Here is a 26,328-nt window from a genome sequence, read left to right as displayed (position 1 = left end):
GGGTAGCTGGTACCTCGTCGACTCCGAAGTTGGACCCACCTCGTCCTCGCAAAGGTTCAGACGAGCTGCCTCCAGAGGTTGGCTCGTCCAAGAAATCTTTGACGCGCCTGGTGATGCTCGTCTTGCTGATGCTCGTGAGGGAAAAAAAGTTGTGGTGCCTTCATCTCTACTTCCGAACCGGCTTATTGGTCCGGTGGAGACGCTGCCCGAGGGGAAGAAGAGTGGTACTCCTGTTACTGCTAACATTCCTCAGAAGAGAAAAGATGGCGGAAGTTCGTCGTGTCCCAGCTCGGCGAAGAAACAGAAAACTGCGGATTTCCGCTATGACTTCAGTCATTCTTCTACGGCACGTGCTCTGCCTACCAATTCCCTTGCTTGTTCCGACATGTTCCGAAAGATTCACTAAGGGATGGGACGCCTCCCCCCGATCGACCATATGAAGGAAAGGGATGCGATGTTTGACGTTGCGAGGGCTTCCTTCGAGGTTTGTTTTTTTTGTACCGAAGGTCTCGGCTATATACTACTTATTGGTGATTTTGTCTTATTGTTGGCTTTGTGTTCGTGCAGCTCATAGCGCTGATAAATCGTACGACCTCTCGTAATGAACATCGTGTACATGATCTGGAGGCTGCGTCTGCTGCCCGTTTGGACCCGTCTGTCAATAGCGTTAAGCAACTTGAGGGGCAGCTCGAAGAGGCTCTCCGATCGAATCGGAAATTGAGTGACAAAGTTGCCAAGCTCGAGCACCATCGGAGTGGGTTGCTTACCAAAAGGGATGACCTTCGCTTGAAGTTGGAAGAGTCTAAATCCGCACGGTCGAGTTAAAGCTTTTGTTGGAGGCCGAGACGAGTAGGTTGAGGGATCGTCGGGACAAGTACGGCTACTAGTGTAAGATCAACGCATATCGCCTACTCTCGACTCGTGCGCAGAAGCTTCTGTCAGAAATTCCTGGAGTATAACCAAGTCGTGGGGAATGTCCGTATGCTCTAGACTCTTGCTGTCGATGGTGAGATCTTGTTCTTGGTTAACGGTGTGGTGGATGGTGTCTCGAATATGGTGGCTCAACTCAAAGACGAAGTGGAGCAGGTTTTTATTCCTTATATCGTTGAAGCAGATTTTGACATCTCCAGTTGCTTTGCGAAGCCTCTCCCAGAGGTAGGTTGGGTCGAATCCCTGGGTCGGGAGGAAAGAGGAGGGATAGCAGGGGGAGAACGCTGGTGCGGATGATGGGGTTAAAGACCGAGAGAACACCGCAACAGGTGACGGGGACGAGCGGGTTGAGCAAGTCGGTGGTTTGGCTACCGAACCAAGTTCCCCGGTCGCGGGTCTTGTCCAAGGGTCGTAGATTTGCCTGTTGCTGTACCGGGTTAGCTCCCTTGTTTATCTATCTTGTGCCGTTTTGGGGTCAGCTCTCATGTTATCCATCTTGTACCAAAATTGGGTCGGTTCCCATGTTATCTGTCTTGTGCCGTACTGGGGTCGGCTCCCTTTGTTTTAATTTTTGTTTTGTAGCGGATGTTGAGCCGTTTAGATGTTATATATTTTTTTTGTCTTTTAGCAGACTTGATTTATCTTTATACCTTGGTTTTGTAACTTGTGTTGATCATTCAACGGGTGTGGTTTCCAAGGTCACTTTGATTGGTCAGTCTCGCCCTGGGAATTTGCACCTTTTATTCTATAAATTAGCCCTCCAAACTACTCATATCTCATCACTTCACTCCTTTCTTTTCTTTCAAGAGAGTAGCTCATTTGTTAGACAGGTGAGGTCGTTCCTATGCCTGTAACAACGAGGCTGGCGTGGCTAAGGAGGGCCTGAGGGCAGCTTGCTGCGAGGTACTTTTGGTTTCCCAAAAATCGAGTCGAGGAGGTCGTCTTTGATGATGATGTAATTCGTGCGGAGATTTGATCGTATGATGCGTGGATCCAGAGGCTGAGGGCCTATATCATAGCTACGTGCCGCCAGTTCGAGCGTCATTTCCAATTCTGGCATATAGACGGGACCGTGGACTATCTAGAACATATGATCGGCAATGGGCTCTTTGTTTCGAAGTGGAGAAAGGATCGGCTGCTGGAAGAGCGTTTTTGCAGCGAGGCATTACTAGCCGAGGCGGAGATTCCTGGTCACAAAGAGTGTGATCTTGAACCTCCTACAAGAAGACCCTTCGAAGACCACGCGGAGATCGCAGCTCGCCGGGCTTGTATCGAAAGGATGCGTCGTTACATTATTCAGCTGGAAAGTATAGACCATATGTTCTGTGAGAGTAGCCGTGTCGAAGAAATCTGCTCGTATCTCGAGAAGATGGCCGCTAGGGGTGCGGAGGTTCCGACGGACACGCTGGAAGGGTTGCGGAGAGAGTGCCAATTCTGGCAGGTGAAGCTCGGCATACTATAGTTCGATGAACCCTCCGATGCTGACCTAAGGGTCGAAGGCTGAATTTGTCCTACCCGCGGTGCTTGCTTGTTTTGTTAAGTTTTTCTATGTGCCGTAATGGGGACGGCTCACGTTTACAAACTATTGTCGGACTAGGGGTCTGCACCCTTGTTAAATTTCAACACAATTTCTCTTGATTATGCCTTTGTCTGTCAGCTATTCAGGTGCAACGCGTGATGGTTGGCTTATCCTTACTACTCGGCTGAATTTTCAGGTTTAATCAGGTGCGACGTGTGATAGCCGGCTTATCATTGAACTTCGAGTAGCGACTCGGCTAATGTCTCTTTTTAATTAGGTACGACTTGTGACGATCTGTTTTTCCCTGATCTGCGAGTAGCGACTCGGCTTAGATAAAATGTCGGAAAGTCAAGTCGTTATCGGGCCAGGATAACGACAACGAATTGTTCGTATTTCTTTTCCGAGTTTGAGATGATAACAAAAAAAAATTGTATTACTGGCAACTGTGTCCCGTAAACGGGACTGCCTATGTACTCTCTGATTAGGAAGGATCAAGGCGCTCGTAGTTCACATTACATGGTTGATCGGAATAGTAATGAATTCCAGGATCAAGGAGCTGGCTCGCCGCTCATTGTTAGCAGCTCGTACACGCTGGGGTGGACGACCTTGGACACCTTATATGGACTTTCCCAGTTAGCTCATATTTTTCCTGCGTTTGGCTCGGTAGTATTTTCGAAGACTTTCCGGAGGACGAGGTCTCCTCTGTCAAAGTGTCGGTTATGAACCTTCTTTTTGTAGTACTTGGCCGCGGCAAGTCGTAGTTCTGAATTCGTAGAAGTGTCTTCTCGCGTTATTCTTCCAATTTGTCTAGTTGATCCATGATCATCTGGATGTTGAGTGTTATGTCTTGGACGAGCATTTTTCGCCGGAGGCTGGAACTGCCGACCTCAGTGGGAGCCGTTGCTTCCATTCCGTAGGCTAGGGAAAATAGGGTATGGTTCGTTGCCTGCCGTGGGGTCGTATGGTAGGACCAGAGCACTCCATCAAGCTCGTCGGCCCACACGCCTTTTTGGCATCCATTCTCTTCTTCAGGCCGTCAAGTATGGTTTTGTTCGTTGATTATGCTTGTCCATTCCCCTGCGGGTATTTCGGCGTTGAGATCCTTAGTTTCATCCTTCACTTAGCACAAAAGTCTTCGAACTGGAGGGAGATGAACTGTTAGCCGTGATTGGTGATTATTTCGTATGGTAACCCATGTCGGCAGATGATGAATTTCCAAACGAATAGTTGCACGCCCTTGGCTTTGATGTTGGCATAAGACTCAGCTTCGACCCACTTTGTGAAATAGTCGGTGAGGACAAGGATGTAGCGCTTATGTCTTGATGCGGATAGCGGGCCGATAATGTCCATCACCCAACGCATGAAGGATATAAAGCTACGGTGGCTCGTAGTAGTTCGGTTGGTTGATGGATGATGGGGGCTTGGCGCTGGCACTTCTCGAATTTGACGACGAACTTCTCACATTTGGAAAACATTGTCGGCCAGTAGTGACCGTGCTCTTTGATTCGTAGTGCCAAGGCTCATCCTCCGGAATGGTTACCTCCGGCTCCCTCATGAGTTTCCATCATGACTCGTTCCGTGTCGACGCCGTGTAGACACAATAGCAAGGCTCCCAATGCAGTCCACCAGAGTAAGTGCTCCTTCATCAAGGTATAGTGGACAGCTTTCGTTTTCAACCGTCGTTTAGACTAGCCAATCTCTCTTATCATCATCTGAAGGAGGTTCGAACTGCTGTCTTGATGTCGTAGTTTTCCAGGTGGTTCTGATTACAGATCGCCGCTGGAGCTTCTTTGATACTTGGTGTATCGATGCTTTCGACTGGAATAACTCGTTGAAGATCAGGGTCTGATGTTGAAGCGAGTGCTGCTAGAGCATCGGCTTGAGCGTTATCTCCTATGGGGATCTTGATGAGTTCAAACACGTCAAAACGCTTGAATAGGACCCTGACTACGTCGAGGTAGGCAGCCATTGGTTCGCTTTCAGCATCATATTCTCCACTAAAGTGGTTGGCGACGAGTTGAGAGTCACAGAAAGCTCGGATCCGCTTAATTTGTATCCCGCTAGCAAGTTTGAGCCCAGCGATGAGTGCTTCGTACCTGGCAATGATAATCTCCATCAATAAGCAGATCATTGAATTTATCTCCATTATTATCTCCATCAATAAGCAGATCATCGAGAGTTTTTAAACTCAAAATTTTTCATAGCAGATCATTGAATATACCTCCGTCAATAAGCAGATCATTGAATATATCTCCATTAATATGTAGATCATTGAGAGTTTTTAAACTCAAATTTTTTTCATAGCAGAACATTGAATATAATCTTCATTAATAAGCAGATCATTGATTATATCTCCATCATTAAGCAGATCTCTAAGGGGGGGGGGGGTGTATTCAAACCATGATTTTGGAGAATTTAGTGGGATTTATGATATTTTAGATTTTAGGAGATTTAAGTGAGTTTTTAAGGTATTTTGGTGGATTTGTTTTGTGATTTGATGAAATTTGATGAGATTTTAAAAATACTTTGGACGATTTGAAGAGATTCTCACACAAAGATACATTCAACTTGTTAAACACAAAAGTCACCCCTGTACGTAATAGTCAAAAACAATGCTTCATCTCTCTATATATTATAATCAATCCGAACAGTATAACGCAAATATTGAAATTGAAAAGTACATGTATTGATGCAATGAACAAACCCTAAACTGGTTTCTCTTGCTAAACAAAATAATGATCCTGTGATCGAATTAGCATCTTATGAAGACAATTTCATGATCGCTACCCACATGCATTTACAAAAAAAAAAAAAAAAAAAATCTAAACCTAAAATTCCCAAATCTGCAAAAAAACGAAGTCTGCATAATACAATTCAAGAAGAGAGAAACTACAGTTTGATAACCATGAGCGTAATTTTTTCGTTTTCAACTTTTTCTTTTGAGAAGAAGAAGAAGAAAATTGATGAGATGATTATTTTTGCAATTCTTTTTGTTTATAAAATTTTGTTTCAAATCCCAGCATTATAGGTGTGATTTTCTCACCTTGTTTATCGACTAGAAATTTAACAAAAATCTCACAGAATCCACAGTCTAAGATTTTTTTAAAAATCACTGTTTGGTTTGAATAACAGGGGATTTAATATGATTTTTAAAATTACTTGATTGAATAACACAGGATTGTAGGTGACTTTAAATGATTTTGCATAAATATCAGTTTCAATAACAAGGGATTTGGGAAAAGAATTGAGAATTTAAAATCTCAATTTGAATAACAGTTGATTTGAACAAAAACCCACAATCCTCCAAAATCATGATTTGAATACACTCCCCTAAGAGTATTTAAACTCAAAAATTTTCATAGCAGATCATTGAATATAATCTCCATCGATAAGCAGATCATAGAATATAATCTCCATCAATAAGCAGATCATTGAATATAATCTCCATCAATAAGCAGATCACTGAATATAATCTCCAACAATAAGCAGATCACTAAATGTAATCTCCATCAATAAGCAGATCACTGAATGTAATCTCCATCAATAAGCAGATCACTGAATGTAATCTCCATCAATAAGCAGATCATTGAATGTAATCTCCATCAATAAGCAGATCGCTGAATGTAATCTCCATCAATAAGCAGATCGCTGAATGTAATCTCCATCAATAAGCAGATCGCTGAATGTAATCTCCATCAATAAGCAGATCGCTGAATGTAATCTCCATCAATAAGCAGATCGCTGAATGTAATCTCCATCAATAAGCAGATCGCTGAATGTAATCTCCATCAATAAGCAGATCGCTGAATGTAATCTCCATCAATAAGCAGATCGCTGAATGTAATCTCCATCAATAAGCAGATCGCTGAATGTAATCTCCATCAATTAGCAGATCGCTGAATGTAATCTCCAACAATAAGTAGATCGCTAAATGTAATCTCCAACAATAAGCAGATCACTGAATGTAATCTCCATCAATAAGCAGATCACTGAATGTAATCTCCATCAATAAGCAGATCAATGAATGTAATCTCCATCAATAAGCAGATCACTGAATGTAATCTCCATCAATAAGTAGATCATTGAATGTAATCTCCATCAATAAGCAGATCATTGAATGTAAACTCCATCATTAAGCTGATCATTGAATATAATCTCCATCATTAAGCTGATCATTGTACATAATCTCCATCATTAAGCTGATCATTGAACATAATCTCCATCAATAAGCAGATCATTGAACATAATCTCCATCAATAAACAGATCACTGAGAGTTTTTAAACTCAAAATTTTTCATAGCAAATCATTGAATATATCTCCATCAATAAGCAGATCATTGAATATATCTTCATCAATAAGCAGATTATTGAGAGTTTTTAAACTCAAAATTTTTCATAGCAGATCATTGAATATGTCTCCATTAATAAGCAGATCATTGAATATATCTACATCAATAAGCAGATCATTGAGAGTTTTAAACTCAAAAATTTCATAGCAGATCATTGAATATATCTCCATCAATAAGCAGATCATTGAATATATCTTCATCAATAAGCAGATCATTGAGAGTTTTTAAACTCAAAATTTTTCATAGCAGATCATTGAATATGTCTCCATTAATAAGCAGATCATTGAATATATCTCCATCAATAAGCAGATCATTGAGAGTTTTTAAACTCAAAATTTTTCATAGCAGATCATTGAATATATCTCCATCAATAAGCAGATCATTGAGAGTTTAAAACTCAAAAATTTTCATAGCAGATCATTGAATATATCTACATTAATAAGCAGATCATTGAATATATCTCCATCAATAAGCAGATCATTGAGAGTTTTTAAACTCAACATTTTTCATAGCAAATCATTGAATATATCTCCATTAATAAGCAGATCATTGAATATATCTCCATCAATAAGTAGATCATTGAGAGTTTTTAAACTCAAAATTTTTCATAGCAGATCACTGAATATATCTCCATCAATAAGCAGATCATTGAGTATATCTCCACTAATAAGCAGATCATTGAATATATCTCCATCAATAAGCAGATCATTGAGAGTTTTTAAACTCAAAATTTTTCATAGCAGATCATTGAATATAATTTCCATCAATAAGCAGATCATTGAATATATCTCCATCAAGAAGCAGATCATTGAGAGTTTTTAAACTCAAAATTTTTCATAGCAGATCATTGAATATATCTCCATCAATAAGCAGATCATTGAGAGTTTAAAACTCAAAAAATTTCATAGCAGATCATTGAATATATCTACATTAATAAGCAGATCATTGAATATATCTCTATCAATAAGCAGATCACTGAGAGTTTTTGAACTCAAAATTTTTCATAGCAGATCATTGAATATATCTTCATTAATGAGCAGATCATTGAATATATCTCCATCAATAAGCAGATCATTGAGAGATTTTAAACTCAAAATTTTTCATAGCAGATCATTGAATATATCTCCATTAATAAGCATATCATTGAATATATCTCCATCAATAAGCAGATCATTGAGAGTATTATACTGAAAAAATTTCATAGCAGATCATTGAATATATCAACATTAATAAGCAGATCATTGAATATATCTCCATCAATAAGCAGATCATTGAGTATATCTCCATTAATAAGCAGATCATTAAATATATATCCATCAATAAGCAGATCATTGAGAGTTTTTAAACTCAAAATTTTTCATAGCAGATCATTGAATATATCTTCATCAATAAGCAGATCATTGAGAGTTTAAAACTCAAAAATTTTCATAGCAGATCATTGAATATATCTCTATCAATAAGCAGATCACTGAATATATCTCCATCAATAAGCAGATCATTGAGAGTTTTTAAACTCAAAATTTTTTATAGCAGATCATTGAATATATCTCCATCATTAAGCAGATCATTGAATATAATCTCCATCATTAAGCTGATCATTGAAAGTATTATACTCAAAATTTTTCATAGCAGATCATTGAATATATCTCCATTAATAAGCAGATCATTGAATATATCTCCATCAATAAGCAGATCATTGAGAGTATTTAAACTCAAAATTTTTAATAGCAGATCATTGAATATATCTCCATCAATAAGCAGATCATTGAGAGTTTTTAAACTCAAAAATTTTCATAGCAGATCATTGAATATAATCTCCATCAATAAGTAGATCATTGAATATATCTCCATCAATAAGCAGATCATTGAGAGTTTTTAAACTCAAAATTTTTCATAGCAGATCATTGAATACATCTCCATCAATAAGCAGATCATTGAGAGTTTAAAACTCAAAAATTTTCATAGCAGATCATTGAATATATCTACATTAATAAGCAGATCATTGAATATATCTCCATAAATAAGCAGATCATTGAGAGTTTTTAAACTCAACATTTTTCATAGCAAATCATTGAATATATCTCCATTAATAAGTAGATCATTGAATATATCTCCATCAATAAGTAGATCATTGAGAGTTTTTAAACTCAAAATTTTTCATAGCAGATCACTGAATATATCTCCATCAATAAGCAGATCATTGAATATATCTTCATCAATAAGCAGATCATTGAGTATATCTCCACTAATAAGCAGATCATTGAATATATCTCCATCAATAAGCAGATCATTGAGAGTTTTTAAACTCAAAATTTTTCATAGCAGATCATTGAATATATCTCCATCAATAAGCAGATCATTGAGAGTTTAAAACTCAAAAATTTTCATAGCAGATCATTGAATATATCTACATTAATAAGCAGATCATTGAATATATCTCCATCAATAAGCAGATCATTGAGAGTTTTTAAACTCAACATTTTTCATAGCAAATCATTGAATATATCTCCATTCATAAGCAGATCATTGAATATATCTCCATCAATAAGTAGATCATTGAGAGTTTTTAAACTCAAAATTTTTCATAGCAGATCACTGAATATATCTCCATCAATAAGCAGATCATTGAATATATCTCCATCAATAAGCAGATCATTGAGAGTTTTTAAACTCAAAATTTTTCATAGCAGATCATTGAATATATCTCCATCAATAAGCAGATCATTGAGAGTTTAAAACTCAAAAATTTTCATAGCAGATCATTGAATATATCTACATTAATAAGCAGATCATTGAATATATCTCCATCAATAAGCAGATCATTGAGAGTTTTTAAACTCAACATTTTTCATAGCAAATCATTGAATATATCTCCATTAATAAGCAGATCATTGAATATATCTCCATCAATAAGTAGATCATTGAGAGTTTTTAAACTCAAAATTTTTCATAGCAGATCACTGAATATATCTCCATCAATAAGCAGATCATTTAATATATCTTCATCAATAAGCAGATCATTGAGTATATCTCCATTAATAAGCAGATCATTAAATATATATCCATCAATAAGCAGATCATTGAGAGTTTTTAAACTCAAAATTTTTCATAGCAGATCATTGAATATATCTTCATCAATAAGCAGATCATTGAGAGTTTAAAACTCAAAAATTTTCATAGCAGATCATTGAATATATCTCTATCAATAAGCAGATCATTGAATATATCTCCATCAATAAGCAGATCATTGAGAGTTTTTAAACTCAAAATTTTTCATAGCAGATCACTGAATATATCTCCATCAATAAACAGATCATTGAATATATCTTCATCAATAAGCAGATCATTGAGTATATCTCCACTAATAAGCAGATCATTGAATATATCTCCATCAATAAGCAGATCATTGAGAGTTTTTAAACTCAAAATTATTCATAGCAGATCATTGAATATATCTTCATCAATAAGCAGATCATTGAGAGTTTAAAACTCAAAAATTTTCATAGCAGATCATTGAATATATCTCTATCAATAAGCAGATCATTGAATATATCTCCATCAATAAGCAGATCATTGAGAGTTTTTAAACTCAAAATTTTTCATAGCAGATCACTGAATATATCTCCATCAATAAACAGATCATTGAATATATCTTCATCAATAAGCAGATCATTGAGTATATCTCCACTAATAAGCAGATCATTGAATATATCTCCATCAATAAGCAGATCATTGAGAGTTTTTAAACTCAAAATTTTTCATAGCAGATCATTGAATATATCTCCATCAATAAGCAGATCATTGAGAGTTTAAAACTCAAAAATTTTCATAGCAGATCATTGAATATATCTACATTAATAAGCAGATCATTGAATATATCTCCATCAATAAGCAGATCATTGAGAGTTTTTAAACTCAACATTTTTCATAGCAAATCATTGAATATATCTCCATTAATAAGCAGATCATTGAATATATCTCCATCAATAAGTAGATCATTGAGAGTTTTTAAACTCAAAATTTTTCATAGCAGATCACTGAATATATCTCCATCAATAAGCAGATCATTTAATATATCTTCATCAATAAGCAGATCATTGAGTATATCTCCATTAATAAGCAGATCATTAAATATATATCCATCAATAAGCAGATCATTGAGAGTTTTTAAACTCAAAATTTTTCATAGCAGATCATTGAATATATCTTCATCAATAAGCAGATCATTGAGAGTTTAAAACTCAAAAATTTTCATAGCAGATCATTGAATATATCTCTATCAATAAGCAGATCATTGAATATATCTCCATCAATAAGCAGATCACTGAGAGTTTTTAAACTCAAAAATTTTTATAGCAGATCAGTGAATATAATCTCCATCAATAAGCAGATCATTGAATATATCTCCATCTATAAGCAGATCATTGAGAGTTTTTAAACGCAAAATTTTTCATAGCAGATCATTGAATATATCTCCATCAATAAGCAAATCATTGAATATATCTCCATCAATAAGCAGATCATTGAGTATATCTCCATTAATAAGCAGATCATTAAATATATATCCATCAATAAGCAGATCATTGAGAGTTTTTAAACTCAAAATTTTTCATAGCAGATCATTGAATATATCTTCATCAATAAGCAGATCATTGAGAGTTTAAAACTCAAAAATTTTCATAGCAGATCATTGAATATATCTCTATCAATAAGCAGATCACTGAATATATCTCCATCAAGAAGCAGATCATTGAGAGTTTTTAAACTCAAAATTTTTCATAGCAGATCATTGAATATATCTCCATCAATAAGCAGATCATTGAGAGTTTAAAACTCAAAAATTTTCATAGCAGATCATTGAATATATCTACATTAATAAGCAGATCATTGAATATATCTCTATCAATAAGCAGATCACTGAGAGTTTTTGAACTCAAAATTTTTCATAGCAGATCATTGAATATATCTTCATTAATGAGCAGATCATTGAATATATCTCCATCAATAAGCAGATCATTGAGAGATTTTAAACTCAAAATTTTTCATAGCAGATCATTGAATATATCTCCATTAATAAGCAGATCATTGAATATATCTCCATCAATAAGCAGATCATTGAGAGTATTATACTGAAAAAATTTCATAGCAGATCATTGAATATATCAACATTAATAAGCAGATCATTGAATATATCTCCATCAATAAGCAGATCATTGAGTATATCTCCATTAATAAGCAGATCATTAAATATATATCCATCAATAAGCAGATCATTGAGAGTTTTTAAACTCAAAATTTTTCATAGCAGATCATTGAATATATCTTCATCAATAAGCAGATCATTGAGAGTTTAAAACTCAAAAATTTTCATAGCAGATCATTGAATATATCTCTATCAATAAGCAGATCACTGAATATATCTCCATCAATAAGCAGATCATTGAGAGTTTTTAAACTCAAAATTTTTTATAGCAGATCATTGAATATATCTCCATCATTAAGCAGATCATTGAATATAATCTCCATCATTAAGCTGATCATTGAAAGTATTATACTCAAAATTTTTCATAGCAGATCATTGAATATATCTCCATTAATAAGCAGATCATTGAATATATCTCCATCAATAAGCAGATCATTGAGAGTATTTAAACTCAAAATTTTTAATAGCAGATCATTGAATATATCTCCATCAATAAGCAGATCATTGAGAGTTTTTAAACTCAAAAATTTTCATAGCAGATCATTGAATATAATCTCCATCAATAAGTAGATCATTGAATATATCTCCATCAATAAGCAGATCATTGAGAGTTTTTAAACTCAAAATTTTTCATAGCAGATCATTGAATACATCTCCATCAATAAGCAGATCATTGAGAGTTTAAAACTCAAAAATTTTCATAGCAGATCATTGAATATATCTACATTAATAAGCAGATCATTGAATATATCTCCATAAATAAGCAGATCATTGAGAGTTTTTAAACTCAACATTTTTCATAGCAAATCATTGAATATATCTCCATTAATAAGTAGATCATTGAATATATCTCCATCAATAAGTAGATCATTGAGAGTTTTTAAACTCAAAATTTTTCATAGCAGATCACTGAATATATCTCCATCAATAAGCAGATCATTGAATATATCTTCATCAATAAGCAGATCATTGAGTATATCTCCACTAATAAGCAGATCATTGAATATATCTCCATCAATAAGCAGATCATTGAGAGTTTTTAAACTCAAAATTTTTCATAGCAGATCATTGAATATATCTCCATCAATAAGCAGATCATTGAGAGTTTAAAACTCAAAAATTTTCATAGCAGATCATTGAATATATCTACATTAATAAGCAGATCATTGTATATATCTCCATCAATAAGCAGATCATTGAGAGTTTTTAAACTCAACATTTTTCATAGCAAATCATTGAATATATCTCCATTCATAAGCAGATCATTGAATATATCTCCATCAATAAGTAGATCATTGAGAGTTTTTAAACTCAAAATTTTTCATAGCAGATCACTGAATATATCTCCATCAATAAGCAGATCATTGAATATATCTCCATCAATAAGCAGATCATTGAGAGTTTTTAAACTCAAAATTTTTCATAGCAGATCATTGAATATATCTCCATCAATAAGCAGATCATTGAGAGTTTAAAACTCAAAAATTTTCATAGCAGATCATTGAATATATCTACATTAATAAGCAGATCATTGAATATATCTCCATCAATAAGCAGATCATTGAGAGTTTTTAAACTCAACATTTTTCATAGCAAATCATTGAATATATCTCCATTAATAAGCAGATCATTGAATATATCTCCATCAATAAGTAGATCATTGAGAGTTTTTAAACTCAAAATTTTTCATAGCAGATCACTGAATATATCTCCATCAATAAGCAGATCATTTAATATATCTTCATCAATAAGCAGATCATTGAGTATATCTCCATTAATAAGCAGATCATTAAATATATATCCATCAATAAGCAGATCATTGAGAGTTTTTAAACTCAAAATTTTTCATAGCAGATCATTAAATATATCTACATTAATAAGCAGATCATTGAATATATCTCTATCAATAAGCAGATCACTGAGAATTTTTGAACTCAAAATTTTTCATAGCAGATCATTGAATATATCTTCATTAATGAGCAGATCATTGAATATATCTCCATCAATAAGCAGATCATTGAGTGTTTTTAAACTCAAAATTTTTCATAGCAGATCATTGAATATATCTCCATTAATAAGCAGATCATTGAATATATCTCCATCAATAAGCAGATCATTAAAGTATTATACTGAAAAAATTTCATAGCAGATCATTGAATATATCACCATTAATAAGCAGATCATTGAATATATCTCCATCAATAAGCAGATCATTGAGTATATCTCCATTAATAAGCAGATCATTAAATATATATCAATCAATAAGCAGATCATTGAGAGTTTTTAAACTCAAAATTTTTCATAGCAGATCATTGAATATATCTTCATCAATAAGCAGATCATTGAGAGTTAAAAACTCAAAAATTTTCATAGCAGATCATTGAATATATCTCTATCAATAAGCAGATCATTGAATATACCTCCATCAATAAGCAGATCATTGAGAGTTTTTAAACTCAAAATTTTTTATAGCAGATAATTGAATATATCTCCATCATTAAGCAGATCATTGAATATAATCTCCATCATTAAGCAGATCATTGAATATAATCTCCATCATTAAGCTGATCATTAAAAGTATTATACTCAAAAATTTTCATAGCAGATCATTAAATATATCTCCATTAATAAGCAGATCATTGAATATATCTCCATCAATAAGCAGATCATTGAGAGTTTTTAAACTCAAAAATTTTCAGAGCAGATCATTGAATATAATCTCCATCAATAAGCAAATCATTGAATATATCTCCATCAATAAGCAGATCATTGAGAGTTTTTAAACTCAAAATTTTTCATAGCAGATCATTGAATATATCTCCATCAATAAGCAGATCATTGAATATAATCTCCATCATTAAGCTGATCATTGAAAGTATTATACTCAAAATTTTTCATAGCAGATCATTAAATATATCTCCATTAATAAGCAGATCATTGAATATATCTCCATCATTAAGCAGATTATTGAGAGTATTTAAACTCAAAAAATTTCAGAGCAGATCATTGAATATATCTCCATCAATAAGCAGATCACTGAGAGTTTTTAAACTCAAAAATTTTTATAGCAGATCAGTGAATATAATCTCCATCAATAAGCAGATCATTGAATATATCTCCATCAATAAGCAGATCATTGAGAGTTTTTAAACGCAAAATTTTTCATAGCAGATCATTGAATATATCTCCATCAATAAGCAAATCATTGAATATATCTCCATCAATAAGCAGATCATTGAGTATATCTCCATTAATAAGCAGATCATTAAATATATATCCATCAATAAGCAGATCATTAAAAGTTTTTAAACTTAAAATTTTTCATAGCAGATCATTGAATATATCTCCATCAATAAGCAGATCATTGAGAGTTTAAAACTCAAAATTTTTCATAGCAGATCATTGAATATATATCCATTAATATGCATATCATTAAATAGATCTCCATCAATAAGCAGATCATTGAGAGTTTTTAAACTCAAAATTTTTCATAGCAGATCATTGAATATATCTCCATTAATAAGCAGATCATTGAATGTATCTCCATCAATAAGCAGATCATTGAGAGTACTATACTCAAAAAATTTCATAGCAGATCATTGAATATATCTCAATTAATAAGCAAATCATTGAATATATCTCTATCAATAAGCAGATCATTGAGAGTTTTTAAACTCAAAATTTTTCATAGCAGATCATTGAATATATCTCCATCAATAAGCAGATCATTGAGAGTTTTTAAACTCAAATTTTTTCATAGCAGATCATTGAATATAATCTCCATCAATAAGCAGATCATTGAATATATCTCCATTAATAAGCAGATCATTGAGAGTTTTTAAACTCAAAATTTTTCATAGCACATCATTGAATATGTCTCCATTAATAAGCAGATCATTGAATATATCTCCATTAATAAGCAGATCATTGAGAGTTTTTAAACTCAAAATTTTTCATAGCAGATCACTGAATCCTTACTATCATGCTACCCAGCCAGCAATGAATAAAAGATAATCGCATAGAATGTGACAAGTCTTACTGTGTTAAACACATGCTGAAGGACATATATCTTTGTTTCATTCACATTCTTAGGCTGTTATATGACAAGTCTTACTGTATACTAGCCCTGGGCATTCGGGTACTCGGGTCGGGTTTGGATAGGAACCGTTCGGGTTCGGGTTTTTAGGTAGAGGAGTTTAAGACCCATTCAGGTAAATGTAAATTTTGGTTTGGTTTCGGTTCGGATCTTTTCAGGTTCGGGTCAGATCGGGTATGGATTTTCAGAACTGCAAAAAAACCGATTATTTTACCCGAATACCCGAAAATTTTTGGATAAATTCTTGGTTTTTTGGATAAATACCCGAATTTTCGGGTAAATACCTGGAATTTCGGGTAACAATTTAAAATTCCGGGTATAATTTCAGGTATTCTATTAAAAAATCAGGTATTTAGGTCCTAAATTATTAATATCTATTTTTATTTTGGGTATTTTCGGATTCGGTTTGGGTTTAGGTTCAGGTTTTCGAGTAGAGGAGTTTAAAACCCAATAGGGTAAATCCTAGATTCCGAATTCGGATTCGGGTCCATTTTTTTGGTTTGGTTTTTCAGTTCCGGTTTTTTGGCCCAGGGCTACTGTGTACACATGCTTGTATTACTTGGGGACAATTATATGACAAGTCTTACTGTGTTAAACACATGCTTGCCTTATTTGAGGACAATTATATGACAAGTCTTACTGTGTTAAACACATGCTTGCCTTATTTGGGGACAATTATATGACAAGCCTTACGGTGTTAAACACATGCTTGCCTTATTTGGGGACAATTATATGACAAGCCTTACGGTGTTAAACACATGCTTGCCTTATTTGGGGACAATTATATGACAAGTCTTACTGTGTTAAACACATGCTTGCCTTATTTGGGGACAATTATATGACAAGTCTTACAGTGATAAACACATGCTTGCCTTACTTGCATAGTTTTTTTTTAATAAAATGAGAACATTCTCAAATAAATTTCCATTTTAAGTGGTGAAATTTGCTATGTTAGAGCAGAGTGATTGATATAGTACCTGCAATCTGATTGGTTTGGTAGCAAGAAGCACAAGTCGTTCAAAGAGAGACAGTGCCAAGCCAGCACGAGCTGCTTTCTTGCACATAATGACGGGGCCAAGCTGACAATGATCAGCAACAAGAACAACCTAGAGCAGAAACTCTATGTTAGCAATCAATAGCAAATAATGATAACAAGTCAGTTCACTAGAACCCCAATACCTGTTTTACTCCAAGGACCAAAGGAATAAGGCACTCAGGTTTTGTTGCTTGAGTAGACTCATCAATAAGTACCTATCAGAGAGGAACGGCATATCAGTTTCCATACAATTAAAGATGCTCAACATTAAGTAAATATTGCTAACCTGTTTAAATCGAAAGTTTGACAACCGAAGATCAGCAGCACCAACACACGTGCAGTATATGACATCAGCACTCTGGGTTATCTCACGTTCTGTTGCTCTTTTCAAGTTTTTGTATTTCTTTTCATCACTGCTCGACAGCTCACCTAGTGATAATAAAATACAAAAATAAAAAATAGTTTAAAAGCTATGATCACTTCAATTGTCACAGGGTGCAAGCACAACAAGAAAGTTCATCAGATCAATTACAAGAAAACAAGTTGAAAATGCGGGACCTTGTTCATCTTTCAACTGCTGTAGCTTATGCAGCTCGCTCTTCTCAGATGTGTCCAAATGTCGTACCTGAAAGCAACCACTTATATGAATTATCTTCAAAAAAATGAAGATAAAAGGGACAGAATGAATCAGAGAGTTACAGTGTGACACCAGGTTTACTAACCTGGTAGTGAAGGGTTAAATGCTCTACAGGAGAACTTACAGCTTCCCTTGATTTTGCACAAAGGCGAACAACCTGACATCATAGTAGGAAGATTCAAAAGAAGCAGTATAACCTTTTATAGATAAACTGGACCGCGGAGGTTCAAGAGTTTACCTTTAAACCAGTAGCACTAATTTTTCCAGCTAGTTGGTCTACAGCAACATTACTTGGGGCACAAACGAGAACCTGTCATGCAGTAATAATAAATATCTGGTAGTCAACTTACAAAAAGCATCTTAAGGGGGTCGATAAAAAACAGCTTTACCTGTCCCTGGCCCTGTTTTTCCATGTGATACACAATTGCTGCAGAAGTCACAGTTTTACCCGTGCCAGGTGGACCTTGGATCAAGCTGATGGGCTTCTGAAGGACACTTTTTGCCGCATTAACCTGCTCAATGATACGATAGAACCTGTTATAAATCCGTTTTATAGATAACAGATATTAATTACTCATTTTGTTACCAAAGTAAATGGGCTCCAAAACGATTCTGAAAGTTCCAAGAAGACAGTTACGAGAAACATTCTTTGTGAACTTGAAAGCAATTGATTACCTGAGATGCATTCAGTTCTGGAAGACCAGGTACCCCAAAACGTCTAGGTAGTGTGTTACGAACCATCTGCGCCTCAACTTCATGTCCGAGCAACTGATGGTAAATATAAATTCAAAGAAAACAAACAGAGTGATTTAGTGGTTAAATTAGCACGAAGTGACAAAAGGGACACGCACCAAGAAGGAGATAGGCTTTCCGTTGACTAACTTACCCACTCACACTTGTTTCGTCTACCGCAAAGTTCTTCCTGCATTCGATCAAAGCTTGTACTTTTCCAGACAAAATCAACACTGAATCTATGGTTCACGTCAGTAGGAACTCCCTGCAGACGAGTAAGTAAGGTTGAACATATCGCTACATGTTGATGTCAAGAGCAAAGCTAACAAACAATGGAATTAAACTAACCTGATTAGCTCGGAGTTCAAGAGCAATCTCCTCTTGTGCCGTTAGCTTGATCTGGAGAATTTTTTCAAATCGTTAAGGACCTAAACACTATATCAATTACAGGATCCACCCTACTAACAGAACAATATTATGTAAACCTAACAAAACCGAGAAGAGGTTACCACATGTCCAACTGATTGCCAGGCTGGATGAGCAGCATCTCCCGAGTAGCGCAGACGTAGTTCATCACCCGGCACCAATCGTAATTCATTTTCCTCCTGCATCAAAAGTTCAAATCGGGAAATGTTCTAATCAAATCTTAATAGCGACCACTAGATTTTAACCACCTTCGGGAAGACGAAGTATGCAACACGCTTCTTGTTAAGACCAATATCCCACCGAACTGTGAGGTTTTCCTTGCTTTGAGACTCTTTCATCATCTACAGCAGAATCAAGATGATAAGCCCCAACATAACAAGTATAAATGGGACATGAAAAATAATCCCCAAAAAAACTATGAATTACTAAATACACACCTTGTCATAGTCTGCTTCAAGCTTGATTACTGGCGCAAACACATTTTGATACTGCAAACCACCAGAAATGATAAGTGTAAAGAATAATACTAAGACTGACCACATACAGTAATTTGGCATGATGAATTTGCGGTTTCTCTAACAAAGAGTTACTTTTTTTTTTCCATATAAGGCTGAGAAAATCTATACCTGATATGCATCTTCATACTTAGGTTGAACAGGCTGAGGTTCATCGTCTACACCAGGTTTCTCAAGGTCTTCAAGAGTAGCATCCGGATTTGTCTTCCATTATTCCTCTATCTTGTTTATTTGCTGTGCGCTAATTTGGCGTGCGCGCAGCTGTTCCTGCTCTGATGGGACCTGTAAAAACAAGACTTAATAATAGCTCTCACATGAGCATGTCTTGAAAAGAAGAAAAATGCAAGGACAGAAACTAACCTTAACAAGCCAGGGGAGGAAACATCTATCGTCAATCAAGGGACACCACTGACTTACGTCCCAGTTCATATCCTTGAGGGCATTAACATTTTAACAAGGATCTCTACAGAGAAGGACGACGACACTGTCTGTCTTTGCTGAGATGAAACCGAGGAGAAATACATTTCGACACCCACAGTTGTAGCATTCAATAATTGTTAATGCCCAAAACATCTGAGGACCAAAACTCGATATTAAATGATCCGTTACAAGATTTAAGAATGAAATACCTTGAATCTCCTACAAAATCGTTACAGACGACATCTTCTTCTTTGTACCCAAGAATGCCCCTAAGTGGTCCTTCTGATGCAAACCTGTTAAGAGATTTTATATCAAAAACGTGAGAGGTTCTTACAAGTTCCATGGTTTATTCATGTAAAGAGAATGATACGGGAATTAGTTGAACAAAGTTTTGGGAGGAATACTTTATCGCTGCCTTAACGTCTTCATACGATGCATCCTTCTCAAGTCGATAAGTTAAATCCACAACAGAAACATTTGCTGTTGGAACACGGAACGCCATTCCCGTTAGTTTTCCATTGAGTTCTGGAAGGACCTTACCTACAGCCTATTGAGACAAGTTAAGCAAGCCATTACTTAAATATGATTCCAGGTGTGATGTTCATATAGTAGAACCATATGATTTTGTGTACCTTTGCAGCACCGGTTGAGCTAGGAATGATGTTTTGACTGGCGCCTCGGCCTCCTCTCCAGTCCTTCATTGATGGGCCGTCCACAGTTTCCTGAGTAGCTCAAAAGCAAACATGAACAAAACACATAATTTAGCTAGTCTCTTCAGGTCAATGATATACAATGATATATACAAGAATAATATACCTGTCGTGGCGTGGACTGTTGTCATCAAGCCTTCAAGAATACCAAATTCCTCATGCACCACCTGCCATATACAAGTTCTTTAGGCCCGACAATTTTATTTGACCTTAATGAGGTTCTTCAAAACCAAGTTATATAGAGGACAAAAAAATTATGTACAAACCTTGGCAAGAGGTGCCAGACAATTGGTGGTACAGCTTGCATTGGAGACTATATCCATGTTTGGTTGATATGTCTTCTCGTTTACTCCAACAACAAACATGGGCGCGTCCGCTGAAGGGGCAGAAATTATGACTTTCTTGGCACCACCCTGCACAGGCAATGAAAGTCAAGCAAACCAATGGCAATTTCAGAAGATGATTGTTTGATGTAATATAAAGCCTGTATACAATGTAAGATCCAGTGAAATTAGTAGATCAACAAGTGCGTTAAGATGAAAGTGCAAACCTTCAAATGTGCTGATGCTTTTCCAACAGTAGTGAATACTCCTGAAGACTCAACAACATACTCGGCTCCAAGATCAGCCCACGGGATTTCAGCCGGGTCTCTGAGAAAGAACCAAAAAGATGTCAGGCACTAAAATGATAAGCTTTTTACCCTATCAATAGGAAACACATGAAAACTGATTCAGAATTTAGTCCATGTCCACACAAATATGTATGAGTCAACAGTTTGAGGCAATACCTATTGCTGACAACTTTGACCTGTTTTCCATTGATCTCCAAAGTAGAATCATCAATTACATTGATGGTTCCTTTGTAATTTCCATGAGTAGAATCATACTTGAACATGTAAGCCTGCATAAGACGGGAGAGAAGATTTGCAGTTAGTTGATATACAAGTGTTCCATGCCTCTTAATACGATTTCCTTAAACTAAAAAAGTTACTAAGAATAAGATACACTGAATGGGTAAAAAGACTATAAGCAGCAGTAATACAAAAAATCTGGCTAAAAATACATTAATGGATCATTGACAGCTACAACCTCAATATCATCCCTAAAGGTTGCAATACGGAGGACCAGCCTTCCAATTCGACCAAAACCTGTCCAATACATAACAAGTACAAGCATCAGAAGAAATGAAGGCATACACTATCTGATGATCTCAAAATGAATCCAACAACAGATAAAAGAATAACATACCATTGATCCCGACCTTTGTCTTTCCGCTGCTCCTTGACCCTATACAAATCAATCAAATCGACGTTAACTGCAAGAATGCAGCACCAAACACATCACGTAAGAATATAAAATAAACTATTTTCTTACTTTCAACAGCAGGAGGTGCAGCTGTAGCAGTGGCCTTGATAGGTTGTACGCTTCTAGCATTGCATTTTCTGTAAATTTGAACACATATAAAAAAAAAAACTTCAGAGAAGCAAAGAAAGCATCGTGTAATTTACATGTAGTTCAGAGTTGGTCACTGAACTGTAAAGATGAAGATGACCCAGTTGAAACTGCAGCACCAGAAAATCTGGACGAGGTCAGGTTGTGACTGAATCCAAGACTTGAAGTAACCTGACAATACCTCTAACAAAATCCATGAAAAACTCCAGGCGACACGGAAATACAAAATTGAAGCAGATCAAAGCTAAACGTAAGCTGAAAGTGAAACAAATCAAATAAAACCAAATTCTCGACAGAGGAAAAAACGAAACACGTATAATACCTGAGAATGATCGTATGAAGACGATGGATAAAGCTCGACACGAGGAGCGGTGGCAGAAATGGCGGCAGATCTGAGTAGAGAAGAGAAGGCCATTGCTAACCAGAGATGTCTAGCCGCCAAAAAAAAACCTAAAACCTTCCGCAATATCTCTATGGAGACAAACTTCCTTGTGTTTAGCTCGAACCTTAAAAATATAACCAACAGAAGGAAATATTGTTTAAAAGGGTAAATTCCTCGCAATTACAGAAGTAATCCTATCTCATAACAATGGTGCAGTAAACAAACCAAACTAGATACAATAATACCACCAGCCTTAACCACAACACGTCCATAAAAATGAATTCCACAAAGGAAGGACGAGAAAGAAAAAAAACAGATAACTAACCAGATGATTCACAATATGCGAGCCCGAGGTGTTCCCCCTTGAATTGCAGAACCACTTTCTACAGGAAGCGACATTACACCTAACCACACAAGCAGGGTTCGAGATACCACAATACTTGCAAGCGTGCTCCGTGAAATCATTCTGACCATAATCGAAACCATCATCATCTCCACTCTCCTCGAAGTTCAAATTTCCGATACCAGCGGCCAATGCATCAACCTGACTACTACTACTAACACCACCACGTCCCGATTTCGCACCATTCCCGGCACCGGCAGAGAGGGAAGAAGGAGACGAAGCCTCGGAATGATGATCCGCAGCAGCTCCTCCTCCACCACGATCGGAAGCGTCAGCGATGGAAATAGAATCAGATGGGGTAGGCCATGCCGTCGGTGATCCAAACTCCGGGTAATCAAACTCCGAATCACCTTGAGTATCGAATTCCAAAAAGTTATACGCGTCGGCCACCGTGTCAGGCTGCGATACGGTTTCAAAGAGATCGCTCTGTTGAGAATCCATTCGAAAAGAATCTGGGGAGAATTCAAGCTCCCTGGTTACGATCGTCTCGCTCTTTGACTCGTCTCTTCTTCAATTGCTTTTTTTTCTTTCTCCAGTACGAACGAGAGAGTTAGGGTTAGAAAGAAGAAGAAAGAGGGGCGCGTGGGAAAGAAGGAAGAAAAAAACATAATAGGGTGTGCGTTGTTTACACGCGCCGTGGTGGTCTATGTGTTATGGGCTTTACGTTTCGGGCCTTTTTCCGTGAGGTTAACAATTAACTTTTAGACAAATAAATTGATTTTAATATTGGCCTCTTTTCCTTCAACACCAAGATGGTGATAATTTCGCTTTTTCTTATTTTCTTATTCTACCATATTAATTAAGAAGTACAAATATGAAATTAACGTTAAAATGTGTAAAAAATTACATTCAAATATCATTAGAAAAAACTAATTAAACTTAATTAACTAATTTAAATAAATAGAATTAATTAAAAATAAAAAAAACTCACAAATCAAATATTAAAAAATCAAAAAAAATATTTTCTCTCTCTAATAAATTATGGATAAAATTACTATTTTAAAATAAATATATATATAAACCAATCAGAATTTTAAAAAGTAAGATTTGATATCCAAGTATACAATACAATTATTTTTAATAATTAAATTCAAAATTTTTGTTAAGATTTCAAATTATAATTCTCCTATCATGTTTATTTTATTTTATTTATAAATTGTTTGGAATTTTCATATAATACTTATAATTAATAAAATGCATATTTTTTTTCTGCATATGTTGTGATTTGAATTTTTTTTAAAGAAGATATTATTCAATGTATGAAAATGTGTGTTTTAATTTCCACATTGGCAGTTTAGTAAAACTAAATTTATATAGATGATAAATTAATAATTTTTATTTGTACACAAGTATAATATTAAAATTACTATTTTATATTTCACAAAATAATGATGCAAATATAACAAATAAACAATATAAACTGTAATAATACGTCAAAAATAAAATATTATAATCTTTTAAAATAATTAGTATTCAAATAGACTAATAGATTTATATAATAATTAAAAATAAATATTATTTCAAACAAAATATTTTTTTTAAAAAGAAAACAATAATTTTTATTATTATTTTATATTTTCTTAAAAAATATTGACATGTGCTTTAAGCACGGGATATATCCTAGTTAGACTTTAAATGTGCATATAGCCCACATTTAAAGCCACTAACATCTGATTCCTCACTATGTGTATCTAATTCATCTATATTTCCACAAAACAATTCATCAGTCACATCAAAAACTTCAAACACTTTGCTAGATTCAGCTCATTGTAATGAGTACAATTCCAATATCTATATCTCTACAATATCAAAACTTGAATTCCCAACTCAGGAAAGCTAGGTTAAAAGTCTCCTAATCAAACCAAAAACAAAACAAAATTCAAATGCAGAAGAAGGCAAAAAACGAAACTAACCGTCAGAAACATTATTGTTCTTAGACAGAGAAGCAGAACGCAAATCTCTACTATGGCTATCATTCGACTGCTACAGCTGCTGCTTCTTCCTCATCAAAATGGAGCTCGCCGTCACCGCCGCAATGGTGCTTTTGCCTTTGCCGTTAACTTGACGAGACATTGACGGAGAAGGCTGTTCGAGAGCGTCGTTGAAGCAGAATGCGAATCTCTACTATGGCTATCATTTGATTGCTACAGCTCCTGCTTCTTCCCCATCAATAAGCATATCATTGAATGTAATCTCCATCAATAAGCAGATCATTGAATGTAAAATACTCCATCAATAAGCATATCACTGAATGTATAATCTCCATCAATAAGCAGATCACTGAGATTTTTAGAACTCAAAAGTTTTTATAGCAGAGCATTGAATATGATCACCATCAATAAGTTGATCATTGAATATAATCTTTATCAATAAGCAGATCATTAAATGTATAATCCTTCATTAATAAGCAGATCACTGAATGTATAATCTCCATCAATAAGCAGATCATTGAGAGTTTTTAACTCAAAAGTTTTCATAGCAGAGCATTGAATATAATTACCATCAATAAGCTAATCATTGAATATAATCTTCATCAATAAGCAGATCATTAAATGTATAATCCTCCATCAATAAGCAGATCACTAAATGTATAATCTCCATCAATAAGCAGATCATTGAGAGTTTTTAAACTCAAAAGTTTTCATAGCAGAGCATTGAATATATAATTGGTATATGGAGGGCGGTGATCCCTAGATTATTATTAAAAGGACTATTGCTTACCCTTCAGAATATATTGTTACAGTTTTTTTAAAAATACATTTTTAAAAAGACTATTATTAAAAGAGTTTAATTATACAGTTTTAAAAGAACTATTATTAAAAGAGTCCTAGCTCTTAGATCTTAGATCTTAGAATCCTAGGTCTAAGATCTAAAAACAATTCAATATCGAACTAAGATCTAAAAACAATTCAATATTGATGCATAAGATCTAAAAACAATTCAATATCCTAAGATCTACATCCATATGACTAATAAAAGATCTAGCATTAAAAACAACATATGGTGAAGAACAAGAAAGATAATGAATCCAAAATAAACATATGTAATAATCCATGAAATCTCTAATGAGAAACCCTAAACCTAACAAGCAGATCTACTCAAACATAATTGTAAGAACACAAATCATGAATAAAATAGATATCTTTAAGAAATTAGAAGAAGAAGAAAATAAGTTATGAATCTTCTCTGAAAGAGTCTTGATTCTTTTCTCCAAAAGTTCTCTAAAAATCTCTCAGGGTTCTCTCTAAAAAGTTGTAGGGAAAAATAAAGCTTGCTGGAGAAAACTTACGTCTAAACAATGACCAAAAAAATCCTATATATACTCTAAAACACGTCTTGGGCCTTAATTGCAAATAAGAGAACTTGGGCAAATTTTGTAAATCTTCTAAAGCTTGTAGAGGAAACTTCCGATTGGCTTGTGGCAGCTGCATCGACCATTGGTCGATGCATATTCTTGAACTTGTCTCCCTCCTTCGTTGATCAGTCTAAATGCTTTGATTATGCTCCAAATCATCCTTT

At 34.9% G+C, this 26,328-nt stretch overlaps 1 pseudogene across 1 annotated transcript; it reads right to left on the bottom strand.

Moving 5' to 3' along the window:
* Positions 1 to 16,474: 16,474 nt before the first annotated feature.
* Positions 16,475 to 23,529, bottom strand: LOC104772868 (regulator of nonsense transcripts 1 homolog; annotated as a pseudogene). Its single transcript, XR_015592696.1, has 18 exons — positions 22,732 to 23,529; positions 22,481 to 22,530; positions 19,804 to 20,005; positions 19,555 to 19,725; positions 19,366 to 19,416; positions 19,177 to 19,269; positions 19,012 to 19,107; positions 18,851 to 18,901; positions 18,657 to 18,767; positions 18,446 to 18,554; positions 18,160 to 18,282; positions 18,009 to 18,080; positions 17,856 to 17,927; positions 17,692 to 17,758; positions 17,420 to 17,562; positions 17,277 to 17,348; positions 16,950 to 17,203; positions 16,475 to 16,895 (listed from the first exon to the last, which is right to left on the bottom strand). The product of XR_015592696.1 is annotated as a regulator of nonsense transcripts 1 homolog (transcript).
* Positions 23,530 to 26,328: the final 2,799 nt, after the last annotated feature.

The sequence above is a fragment of the Camelina sativa genome, chromosome 20 (genome assembly GCF_030686135.1).
Source record: "Camelina sativa cultivar CO46 ecotype springtype chromosome 20, ASM3068613v1".
NCBI lineage: Eukaryota > Viridiplantae > Streptophyta > Magnoliopsida > Brassicales > Brassicaceae > Camelina > Camelina sativa.
Note: the sequence above shows the minus strand (reverse complement) of the source record. Positions and strands in the feature narration are given on the sequence as shown.